This window comes from Rousettus aegyptiacus, unplaced genomic scaffold (genome assembly GCF_014176215.1).
Source record: "Rousettus aegyptiacus isolate mRouAeg1 unplaced genomic scaffold, mRouAeg1.p scaffold_m13_p_4, whole genome shotgun sequence".
NCBI lineage: Eukaryota > Metazoa > Chordata > Mammalia > Chiroptera > Pteropodidae > Rousettus > Rousettus aegyptiacus.
The window spans coordinates 39,657,441-39,670,572 of NW_023416307.1; the positions used below are offsets into that span (position 1 = coordinate 39,657,441).

At 36.6% G+C, this 13,132-nt stretch overlaps 1 protein-coding gene across 10 annotated transcripts in view; it reads right to left on the bottom strand.

Annotated features, from left to right (window-relative positions):
• Nucleotides 1-13,132, bottom strand: part of LOC107507009 (proteasome maturation protein-like) — a 175,245-nt gene that overhangs the window by 59,748 nt on the left and 102,365 nt on the right. For 7 of the 10 annotated variants that reach the window (XR_004950576.1, XR_004950577.1, XM_036219758.1 and 4 more), the window contains 3 exons: nucleotides 2,980-3,055; nucleotides 2,025-2,116; nucleotides 795-894 (listed from right to left, as the gene is read on the bottom strand). The gene's annotated coding sequence lies outside the window, so the exon portion shown is untranslated. The remainder of the gene's footprint in view (nucleotides 1-794; nucleotides 895-2,024; nucleotides 2,117-2,979; nucleotides 3,056-13,132) is intronic. The other 3 variants (XM_036219760.1, XM_036219762.1, XM_036219763.1) reach the window with 3 other exon arrangements.

Consider the following 13,132-nt stretch of genomic DNA (forward strand, 5'->3'; position numbering starts at 1 on the left):
ATACCTACTTCTTACAAGCAAGGTATATTGATGTCTGTCAAGACGAAGGCAGCATGGAGAAAACTCAAGCTATATCAGAGTAGAGATCTTCTCACAAAGACTTGAGCCCAGGACTAGGGTGAACTCACTAGGCTGTAGTAGTTGATCTTAAAGGGCAACCCAGAGAATCAAGGAGCTGGTATTCAGAGAGGCATGAGTTGAGGCATAGTTCAGAAAATTATTAGCAACTAAAAGTCCCATCTCAAGGTTGGGCCATGGCCATGAGGGCTGGTACATAGGGTCCCAATAGGAAGAAATCAGAAGAGATGCTGCATACATCAACACCCACCCACTCACCCCAGCCCTACCCAAATATGTGGGAGAATGAATTTGGGAGAAAGTAATAAAGAGCAGTGTCCTTCATTAGGAAAGAGAGATGTCAGGCATGGAAAAAGTGGTCTCAGTCCCAAACCCCAGAAAAAAGTTTTACATATCACTAAGTTGCCAGACAGACAGAGAAAATTAGTATAATAATGTCATGCTGTTTTATATTGTTTAAAATAAAAATATTAAGCCTTACAGGAGATAGATTTTTGTCACATTTTCTAGTTGCCCACTATCTTTTCAGAGTCCAAATAATATTCAGAAAACTTTATGCCTTATGAATTTCAAGTCCTCAAGGTAGAAACTAGAAAACAAGTCTCCTCGACTTCTTAGCTGCTAAGATGGACACGAGGCTCCACCAATCAAGAGTAGCCACATGATTCTCGTATTTGAAAGTAAGCAACATGAAAAAGAAAGCTTGTAAAACTCACCTTCTAGAGGACATGTGGCTAATATGTCCAAGTCTTAGAGTTCAGAAGGGGCAAAGCTCCTTATGTCTTGTCTCTCATGTCATTGGTGATAGATGCCGAGCTATGGCATTAAGGCACGTGATACGTTAGGAGTTATGCTTTCAAGATACATTTGATATAGGAAACATCATTTCATTTCTTTACCTGATATCAAAGGCCTAACTTGCTCATACTTCTGTGATAGGAAGGCTAAAGTTCCTGGACTAATCCTTGAGCACTGGGGTATAAAAAATGAAGAAAGCCCAGCTTCTGCCCTCAGGGAACTGGGCTGAGTGGGAGACACACAGATGTACTACAATGGAAAAAGTATAATATATACATAGACAAAGTGTTATGAAGCCACATTTGCCTTCTCCAGGGTTGGGGAGAGGGACACCTTTTGAAGGCTTTACAGAAAGAAGTAACATTTTGGCTTTTATGTCAGAGCATAACTTTGATGAAAAAATAAAGATATCCCAGGAAGAGGAAGTAACATAAACATAAGCACAAAAGTATAGACCTGCAAGTCATGTTCAGGAAACACTGAATACTTGATGAGTAGAGTATAGTGTGTGTGTGATAGAGAAATGGGGTGGTGGGAAGAACAGACTGTTCTCTGGGCTACTTCCTCACAAAGAAGCCAGATAGTACACTTGTTGATTGAAAGATTATGGCAGAATCACTAAAAAGCTGCAATAGAGTAAAAACAAAACTAAATCTAGAAACTTCACCCTAATATCCAAGCTGCTGAACTCTTCTTCAAAAATTTCTGACAGAACTCCGAACATAGCTTGGTAAAATATGATTTTTTAAAGAGGAGTTTCTTTGATAAAATTTTACTAAGATGTTTTATTCAGTTGAAAATCAGCATAAAGGTAATGATGAGGAACTCACTAGAGATTGAAGTGCTACTGAACTGTGAAGAAAAAGAGGTTGTGAAAGGGAAATGTTCGAACTTGGAACACTGAGTTTATGCTCTGGACCCCGAAATGGCTACATTTTCAGGATACTCCAATTTCCTCTTGACTGGTTCACACACTTCTAGTTCCTTCCCTATCTCACCCTAAGCCCTCTCTGCCTCCCAGAAAGTGGGAAATGTCCCTCTTAAAGAGATCAAATGAAACAGGGAGAGAAACTATATATTTTAGTCTGAATCTCCCACCAGCTCAGAAAGGAGGCAGCATTGACCTAACTTAGCACTATATACCTCACCTTTCAGCTGGTACCTTTGTGTACTCCTAGTTGATGCCAGCGACTCCATCCCATGTCTCCCACTCAGCTCTCCCAGGCTTCTTAGAACTCAGCTTCCCAAGACAAAGCACAATTGAGGCCCAGTTAGTGCTCAAGTTTACTGAGAATTAAACCATAAGCAGATAGCATCAAAACACATTTCACTTGTGACCTTTCACAGCCAACGAATGGGAAGGATTTTCCTTTGCCAGGATTGAATTTAAAACGACTTCCCAGGAGCGAAAGGTCAGTCCATGGAATCATGATATCCAGTTAAACACAGCTAAATAGAACGTTTTAGCATGACAATAAACGGGGTTATATTTAGCTGATTTGGGAAACTATCTGGCTGAGGGAAAAGGAGGAGTACAGAGATTCTTCATCTACCACCCCTCCTCCCCCAGCTAGAAAAAGTAATGGAGTAGTGCAGGGAAGCCCAAAGGTGAAGAATTTTACTAAGTCTGTCCAGGGAGGCTGTTTCTGCTTTCCCAACATTTACCATGTTCTGAGTAGGACGTGTTGGTTGAACTGCATAAAGGCTATATTGTCTTCTTGACACACACATGAAATTCTTATTAGCATGGCTGGAGCAAGATGGATTCCAAAGGGAGAACATACCCTCAAATAACTTTCTAGGCAGCTTTGATTTCTAGATATGTATGAGGTGAATGCACATTAGCCAAACTGGCTTTGATAACAAATGCATTCTTTTTAACAAGGTTAGACTGAAGGGAAAAAAAGAGTTGGCACCCGTCTGACCTTAACTTGAAATGCCCCATGCCATTTGAAATAGCCTCATATTTTGCTGTTGTTAGCTAACAGATGGTTTTGTTAGCTGATGACTGTTTCTCTAAATAACTCCTGACAATAAAAGGCTGTGATACTTGAGAGCAAAATGGGGACCATAAGTAGTAACCTTTTACCTCCAGAATCTTACCTCGTCGTCCATTCTGAAATCTGATGTGTGTAATTGCAGCCACTGGGAAGGTGTGGAGTGCTATAGCATCATGGATCTGCCAAGAGTTAGAAGAGATTATAGATGTATATTGTTTTCTTAGAATGGAAAAAAATATTTAACTGAAACCAACTTAGAAATCAGGATCCCTGTGAGTTTAGAGTGAGAATGTTTTCAATAAAATACTGTTTCATCCTGGCTGAGAGACCCATAACGTTTCTCTCCCAGGCTAAGTGTGCTATTTGATAGGGAATCCACTGTTTGTACTTGTATCCCAAGACTCTATATCTACTAACAATAAACTGCTACTCTGGGTAAATATAATCCATAGCGATTTAGCAAAATCCATCAGCCTGAGCCTTGTGAATTCCATCTAACATTGTTTCACTTAGGGTGACTGATCTCTCTGCTTATAAGGTCTTTTTTATATAAATCTGCCTTCTTTCATTTAATCTTTCTAAAAATCTAACCTGATCTAGCTATCATACCTCTGTTACTCATCTTTTACTCAGTCTTTGAACAGTCCAAAATGAACATAAATCAACCTGTTTGGGCACAATATTGGCCACTTTCCAATCTATAGCTAAGGAAATGGTCAAGCCAATGAGCATCACTAAACTCATAGAACTAATACTCAGGCTTCAAGCCCTTAGCTCCCAAAGGTCTATTTTGGCCCGACAACTTTGAGTCTACCCATAATCTGGGAAGACTCGGATACCGTATAAAGGAGAATATGGCCTCTATACAATTCAACAAACACGTCATACTTAGAACACAGTAAATGTTAAAAAAGTGACCATCTTGTTTCTCCAACTTTTCTTGCTCCCCTCTCCTCATATACTGCTGACTTCCCATTGTTCTCTTAATATCTTACCTAGCCTCTGCAGTGTAGCACACTAATCTGTTATGCCCAGAATCCAAAGCTCCATTTCCTGCTTATCGATTTAATCTCTCACCTTTGGCTCAAAGCGTTCCATAATGACTTTAGCCTGCCACTAAAATGAACCACGCCAACCTGTACTCTTCCTTCATAAATGGTCTCTCATTCGGGTATGTGACCACCCATTATCACTCAATCCCACTCTGCTCTACACTCTTCTAGGTCCATAAATCATACCCAGAAGTCCATGGCTCTAAGAGGCCTAGATAAGAATAGATTACCTAGAATGTCACTGCATGAAACCATCATTGATATGAGGAGATAATGATGAACTGAACTATGGTGGCAGCAGTAAGAAGGAAGAAATATAGTCATATTCAAATTATATTTTTGACAAGACTTGATAACTGACTGAAAAAAAGGAATAAAAAAGAGGAAAACTTCAAGAGTGACTTTCAGATTTCTGACTTCGAAAGGTGTTGGATGCTGGATATGATAAAAGAACAGAGACAAAGACTTTGAGATTTGAACATGACTGAAATAAGGGCTATGTAGTCACATGTTTTGCTTTTACTCCATTATTTATCAAGACTCTATGTAAAATCTCTGCATGAATGTACAGAACTAGGGTATCTTTTACTTGAATAAACTGTCAAACAATGGAGTAGGAAAACCTTTATCAAATCATAGACCTTTGAAACCTAGTTTCCTTGTCTATAAATAATGATAACAATAATTATTCATGATATTGGTGAAAATGGAACACACTTTTTACCAATCACCTAACACAGTGCCAGGCATATATACTCAATAAATGATGGCTGCCCTTATATCTATCATTTGCAATGGCTTACTACACATAATCCAAAGATTGAGTCAAGCAATTTTTTTGAATACCAAAAACTGAACCAAAAATAGTGTTGAAGAATGCAAAGGGTACCCAGCTTAGACTGTGATCTCATGGAGTCATTGCTATTATTTACTGTGTACCTAGCACCTTAGCTCAGTAAAATTCAAGGTCAGTCATTATTATTTATCAAGCCTGGGAAATGAGAATAGCACTTCGCAGATGGGGAAAACAAAGCATCCTTGCTGGTAGGAGTCATATAGCTTAACTCAAACAAGTTCAAACATTTGATGACCTAAAGCCATTGTCTGTGAACAAATCCCTATACCATGACATCAAAGAAAACAACCTACAAGTATCTCTGGCTTTCTCTGCTATGAAGAGGCTGAGTAATCACGTTGTATATACAGGATATGCAACCTCAGACAATCTTGGAATGGTAAAGTTATGCAGGCCTTTTCCTCAAAGAAGACCTTATGGTCTCTCTTTCTGAAAATGATAACTTATGAGTAATCTGCCTTTTTCATATAAAAATAAATAACTCCGAGAAAGACTGTAGCTTTAAATACATAAAACAGAAAATACATGAATGCATAAAACAAATAGAAAAACTAAATGTGTCTCCAAAAAAAAAAAAAAACCCAACATCTTTTGTGAATAAAAAGGATACACATTTTCCTCACACCCTTTGTTATAGACTGAAATCTCTAAAATAACTGATCATATCATCATCAAATAATTTTCAGAATCATCTACCATGGTTACAGTATAAGTGAATGGCAACACACATACCCACCCACAAACATGTATCAGTTAGGATTATTTGGTTGCAGATAAGAGAAATGGACTCCGGTTAACTTAAACTAAGTTATAATAATAATAATTAAGAATAGCAAAATAGATTCCAGAAGCTAATGAAAAGAATGAATACTCAGGCCTAGGATCAAAGATGCTCTAGGAAATTAGGAAATAGGCAATATGGACCCTGAGAAGAAAAGATTCATTCGATGTGAACCCCGAGAAGAAATTTATCTGCTGAGATAGACTCCTCCTTATGGTCAACCAAGGGCCCAGATTTTATAAATGATAAGAGCCTAGCAGCCATTTGCTGACAGGGGCTCCTCACATACTCTGTACACAGAGAAGAACCATACTGAACTCAGCTTCCTGTGCTATGTCCTGCTTGCATGTGCCTTCTGAAGCAACCACTGCAGGGAAAACCCTGGTTTCAAGTTTCTTCTAATGAAAGGAGATTTGCCCTGTCCAATCAGAACTGCACAATTTGGCCACCTCATTTACATTAAAGGGACCTAATTGAGGACCTGGGCAAGAACTTTTGCCATAAAAGGTGGCCTCCCCTTTATCTTGGTGGAACACAATTTAGGTTGTTACCTGAGTCTGTGTTTCCCAGGCTCCATTTGCTTAAATAAATGTTTTTTATTCTTTATTACAGTCTAAAATTACTATTGATTTACAGCATTAACGGACTACCTCTGCTTCAGGGGATGGCTATTGGAAGGATCCATTTCAGTGCTCTGTGCCAATGTCCGCTCACTGAAGACAATCTCCTGGGAGGGTAGGATTAGTCTTACCTCAGACCTGTGTCTGAGGAGGGTGGTGACAATACACATGACTATCCCACCAGAACAGCATGGAAGGAGTGAAGCAAAGTCCCCAGAAGGAAAACTGGAATACTAATAACAAAGAAAAGGGGAAGAGCTGCTGGGCCAGTCAAAACCACAGATTCCACCATAGCCCATCTCAGAGAATACTGGTACTGAACAGAAACAAGCCCTGGCTTATGAAACCTATTTATGCAATTTGATTTGTATAGCCCACACAGCATGAAAACTTATTTAAAAATTTTAATTTAGAGAAAAATCTAATGTAAGCTCATACTCAGAAAAATATCTTTCCCAGCCTTGCCACTAAAAGCACTCCACCAACAGCAGGGGCAGTAGCAGCACGTGTGTACATAATTTGTCATCACGAGCCTTCATAAAGCACAGGTTATGCTTTTAAATCACAAAGGAACCAGGACTCCTTGGAAAGTATCTGACTTCATGTCTTAGGGCAGAAAAAATTAGGATGGTGATGGCATAGCCTATGGTTATAGAAGGTCAAGACTCTTTTTAAGATGGCAGGACTTGCTGAAAAGACAACAGAGCCAGACGGAAGAGCTGCTGCTCGCCAAGCTGTGATAATTCAAATATCCAAACAAAAATGTAATAATGGTTACTTTATGGTTAATTAGAACAGCTGCATCTATAGAAGGCAGAATTCATGATGGCACTGAGAAAAGTTATTTTAAAAGGTGTGCAAAAGTATTTGTAATGTAGAAATGGTATTTTTACTTATGTTAATAAGTAGTGAAATAATGATATGTGGCTATTTTTTCTTAGTTTTGCAATTATATGTGTATTTTTAAAGTACAGCTATGTACTTATTTCTATCTGTGTGTAATTATAATAAAGAAAGAGTGAACACAAGAAATTTGAATAAGTCAAACAGATCCAGAAAAGGTAGTTAACGGTACCAACAAGAAGACCTGATTAACACCTGTGGATACCGATAACAACTAACCAGAAAAAGAATCTATCATTTGATTAGCCATACACAACAACTAATTTTTTAAAGGGGCTGCCAGTGTGTCACATAATAAATTGTTAGACCAAAATCCTAAAGAAGAGAATTAACTGAGCAAACTTGATTCCTTGATGTCTGGCATAGAAAATCTCTAGGTGACCTTATTCATTAAAATTAAGTACTTATTTGATATATAATTTGGTTCCAGTAATATCAAAACAAGAAAGATATGTCATAATAGCAAAACAATACCCAATTTGAGGGTGAAGTGATGACACTTCCAATTTCAAAAAAATTAAAATATCAATGATTTTTAAATTCCACTATTAATCGCCAAGTATGGGACTTAACGATAAGAATGGCTTCATCCTAATGATCACAGACTTGGATTTCATTCAACTTGGGCTGTGTGACCATTTTCCTATCAAGAATCAGTCCAGATTCTGCAGCCTCAGTTAGTTTTTCTCCACATACCTCCTCATATCTGGTAATATTACTGCAACTAGGAAAATTACTGCAACCCCAGAAGTGATATCTGCTTAATTATAACAACCAGGAAGGTAATCTTGAGAAAGGGATAAAATTAAAATAAAAGAATAAAGATATCAAAAGAGATAATGAAGAAACAGACTCAAATCCATGGTATTAAAACTTTTGTAAATAGCTTTAGTATAACCGTTTTGTTGATACTTTGTATGTTTGGTTTATTTGGTGGGAAAGATATTTAAAATATATGAGAGAATAAGGTATACTGAGTATGTGGATTTACTTAAAAGTCGAGACAGTATGATTAATACGTAATCAATATTTATACTTTGGAATATTTATTTTGATAAAGCCATACATTTTTTTTATTGGGTCAGCAGAGTGAAAATATTTGGACCAGCAATGTAAAAAGCCATAAATATATTAGGCTTGCAGGGCAGATCATCTCTGTCACAACTACTCGACTCCACTCTTATAGCATGAAGGAAACCACAGATAACACCTAAGAGAATGGGCATGGCTTTTTTCCAATAAAACTTTACAAAAATAGACATCAGACTGGATTTCGTCCAGGGGATATAGTTTTCCGACTCCTGATTTAGAGAAATATTAACTTTAATATTTAAAAGATGATTAGAGTTTTAAAAAATAAATTTAGAAGGTAAATGTGGAAATATTATTTTTTCCACATGCAAAATTCTCTGGGGTATAACAGAAACCAACCCCTCTAATTCCAAATCAAACCGGCAGCCAACCATAGATTTTCACAGCCCCAGTTTCCTCTTCCTTTTCTACTGTTTTGTCCAAGTTAAGCTGTGCTTTGCCTTCTTTGAAGTGAAAGTACAATCTTCAAATGCACTCCCATCTCTAAATGTTCTTTCATTATAAACATATATTATGAATTATTGTGGTAAAGGAGGGAGAGAAGAAAGAATGAAAAGAAGAAAGAAAGCAGGAAAGAAGAAAGGAAAAGGACAAGGACATAAAAACACCAAGTTACTAAGAATTGGGACATAGTCATGAGCCACACAACCTTATGTGTTAAAATAGAAATAATAAACATAAAGGTAAGTGAAAAATAATGATTTAGTTTTCTCATAAATGTGGATTCTATTCAAAACATGAATCTGTCTTATTCATGTCCTATATTACTAGTATTAGAACAAAGAGGCTCACTGAGCACATAGCAAATGCTCAAAAATTCTTGTAAAATAAATTAAAGAAATGACTGAACTCATAAATTAGGTGCTCAGGTCCAATTCTGTCCTGATGGTTGGTCACATGATAGCTTGTCTGAAGCTGTATCAGTTCAGGTCCTCCCAGAAGCAGATACAAAGATATAATTAGAAGTGCAAGAGATATATTGGAGGAAATGAATTTCTATAAAGCATAAAAGGAAAAATAGTAGGAAAGAAAAAAGTCTTTATATCACAATGCTGATTTGACAGTTGTGAAAGGAGAAAAGGAAAGGAAAAAAGTTGGGTTGGAAGAACCTCAGACTGCAGTGTAACTTGAGAAAGTCCCATCCAAGTCAATGGGGAGCCCCAGAGCAAAGACTGCTCATTAAAGTCATCTACATTGGGCAAAAATGACCTATAGAACCCTTGCTGTTCTGTTACTGACTGTAAGTAGCTGTAGAAGAACATAAACTTGGAATTGAAAGCTGTGATGCATCCCAAAGTTGCAACATCTGGAATTTGATGAGGAATTTGAGGGCACACCTCCATGGCCATAGAAACCAAAAGGCTCCCTGTTTCTAATGATGAGTCAATCAGATTTAACATCAACAATAAATTTTCTCTCCTCATTTCTAATAAATTCTGTAAACTTTCCTCCTTGAATACAGAAGGTCATTTTTTCTTCTATTTCAACGATAAGCATGGATTTGGGAACCTTCATTTAGTTTCTTTCATCAAGAATTGACAGATGTCAACTTTGAAAATTACACACAGAAAGAGCATTTCTATGTTCCAAATACTATCAAAGACTACAGTCATTCCATTGTTTTTCAAATATCTCCCACCTAAAATTTAAAATTTAGGAACCAAGAGCTGCCTGAAACTTCTCAGTTAATTAGTCCTACTGCAATAAACTATTATGCCCTAAGTTTTTGTTTTTGTTTCTTACAAGGTGGTGCTTTCCTGGCTCCATGCTTTCGTGCATATGGTTCCATCTGTCAATACCATTTACTTCATCTCCACATGTACAAATCTTACTTATCTTTCAAGACACAGATTAAATGACATCTTCTACATGAAACTCTTGCCCAGTCCTCCCAGTTGGAAGTAATCTCTCCTTTCTTTGAACTTCCATAACATTTATTTATACTTCATTAGCACTTTTTGAGAATATATTTTATTAGCATATACAATAAATGTTAGAAGACTAAACTAAAGACACCCATAGAGTGTAGCTGTTGCATGACAGATGAGTGTTTAAAAATAAGTTTAAGAGGGTGTCATTAGTTCAGGTGGTGGCTCTGACACCAAATAGCTGCTCTCTGACTGATCTAAGAATGAACACATTCTCTCTTTACAGTGTTCCATTAGCAATTTTAATTGCATGCTAAGCTTTATAATTTGTTGCTGTCATTTAGGTTCATCTACTGTACTAATATTTATTCTGCATATTATATAACACCTTATTAAGTTTATTGCCCGCTTTCTATAAATTTTTTCACCTGACTTGCATGCAAGGAGCTACTTTTCATATCTATTAATAGTAGTGCTTGAGTTACAGGTCCTTGTAGTATTCTCAATGGAGTGTTTAAATTGTTTAAGTCTCTGGAAGGAAAAAGGAAACGATTTGCTTCCTAAACAGAAAAAAAAAATAACTATATATACTTCCTATTACACAATATTTAGGCCCTGAGAATGACCAATAATATAAATGGTTGTTACTTTGTTTGTCTTTTGCATGCCCTCCATGCAACCATCTGTGACAAATGGTACCCGTATTTGTAACCTCCTTTAATTTATATCCAATAAGTGAAGGGTGCTTCACTTTTAAGTGCCTCGCATAATGTCCCAGATGTTAAAGTCTAATGAAAATGTTTAATGGAAGATATACATTTATAATAATTAAGATTTACTTTCTAAATATCCCCTGCATCACATTGTATCATATGGTATATTCTCAGTAAATAACGATGGTGGCAGAAGCACAAATTCAGAACACAGTCACAGAGCAACAACAAATTCCTCATCATTATCCTGCCACACAGCCTTGCCTCTCATACTGACTTTAAAATTTGTTTTTTCCCCATTCCTTTCTAAATTGAACTCTTTGATGCACCAACCCCTACTGAATATCTTCTGCCATGTGAATATTAAGAGGAATGTGAGCACTCAAACACATTTCTCTGGGCCTTTACTCTCTTTTTTCCCCTTGCTTTTATTCCCAATTTCTTTCTTGCATAATATCTCCAAAACATGAATATGTGAGTCTACAGGTATCCTCTCTTCTCACAAAACTAAAAATGCAATAAAAGAATTTTTTCATTTAGTTTAGGCCAGAGAGAATCACCGGATAGTATGAATGTTTTTAAGATGACAGGTAGTCTTTTCTTACAAATATAAGTTAAAGGACATTTTAAGAAGTCTATAAAGAAACACTGTATATTTATACTCCAGAAGCATGTAAATATTTTTGGGTGGTGGTACAATGACCCATTTTTATAATCGAGCTGTTCGCTCAAATTACCATTTCTATCCTTGCTGACTTTGGCAGAAGCAGGCAGAGTCCAAATGAGAGAATGGGCTGATCTAGTATCTCTCCCATTGATAAAAATAAAATGTGTCCTGCTAATAAGTCTGTCACATGAAATGAACATGGGCTCTAGAGTCAGATATACCTGGGTTTAAATCCCAGCTCTTTTGTTCTATATATTACCCACTTCTCTGTGCCTCCTGTTCTTGAGCTAAGAAATAAGATAATAATACACATTTTATAAGGCCATTGTTAGAGTTAAATGGAAAAATGTGTATGAAGCATCTGGTATAGAGCAGATACTCAATAATAAATGGTCATTTTTATTCCTAAGTTATTTCATTTAGTTTTCTTATTTTCCACTCAACACTCTTTCAAATTGCCCTAGAATAATCTGTTAGACACACGTGTAGCAACAGCATTCCTAGAAAGCTCTTGTCGTGTCACTTTATCATTGGTATGTGTAGCAACCCTCAAATCAGTCGGGGAAGGGAGGGCCAATTAAAACAGGCATATGTTTTCTTAGAATACAACTTAGGGAAATGACATGTCTATCGCAAAAAGTGTGTTCCAGAAGGTGAGCTTTACATTTTAAAATAAAAGAACCCAGAGTCTAGGTTATGAATAAATTATTACTACTTTAAAATTCTTTTCTGAAGTCTTGAGTTTCTCATCACTTCCTATGAATAAAAATGGTAGACAAGTGTAGAGATGACAGAGAAGAAATGGAATTGATGGTGAATGAATAGTGTTAATTTATGACCCTGTTTCATCTATTGTTGAAGAGCAAAATCAACAGAGAAGGAGTAAGGAAGTAGAAGAAGGGAAAGAATGAGAAATGCACTTGGCATTGCAGTATATCAAGACGCCAGTATCTGTAACTCATTTTTAAAAAAGTCACTGAAAATACACAATTTTAGAAAATAAATACAGCCCTTCCCATCAGGGAGCTTGTAATGAACAACTTAGTATTTTGATTAATATAACTATAAAGGTGTTTTCAGGGGGATAGGTTAATTTCCCATCCCAGATGTTGAATACACAGTCATGGAGCTGAGAGTGGGGCCCACAGACCTACTGGACATACTGTCAGTTATAAACCTAAAACACATTCTTTTGAATGTGTCATATAAACCAACATAATTTCTTCAAGATAAATATTCATTTCATGGCTTTTAAATCTATATTAAGCAGCTGAGGGAAACAAACTCTTGGTTTACTCAAATTGGTGTAAGTTGACTAACTGCCTACCTTATCTCTTTGAAGTAAAGAAAAAGTAATTAGATGATTTCTGAAAAATTACACCATAGTTACTAAAATCTTTCAAATGAGTCTTGCTTAATATGTTTTTGTGGTAGTTGGCTTATGCTACTGTTGTTTAAAGAGAAATCTATTTTTTTAAAGATGTCCAGGATAATCTGAGAATGAGGTCCAATTAAGACCTCGTGATAATGAGACATAATATCTTCAAAGAAAAACTCTCAGACACACCTTGCCAAACATTAAGGGTTCAGTCTCCCAAAGGGTGGAACAATCTGTGATGGTAAAGAAAAAAAGGCCTATATTCTCTAGGTTAATGACCTAGAGGTGCAAATATAGTTAATGATGTATTTTTGCAACAAGTCCCT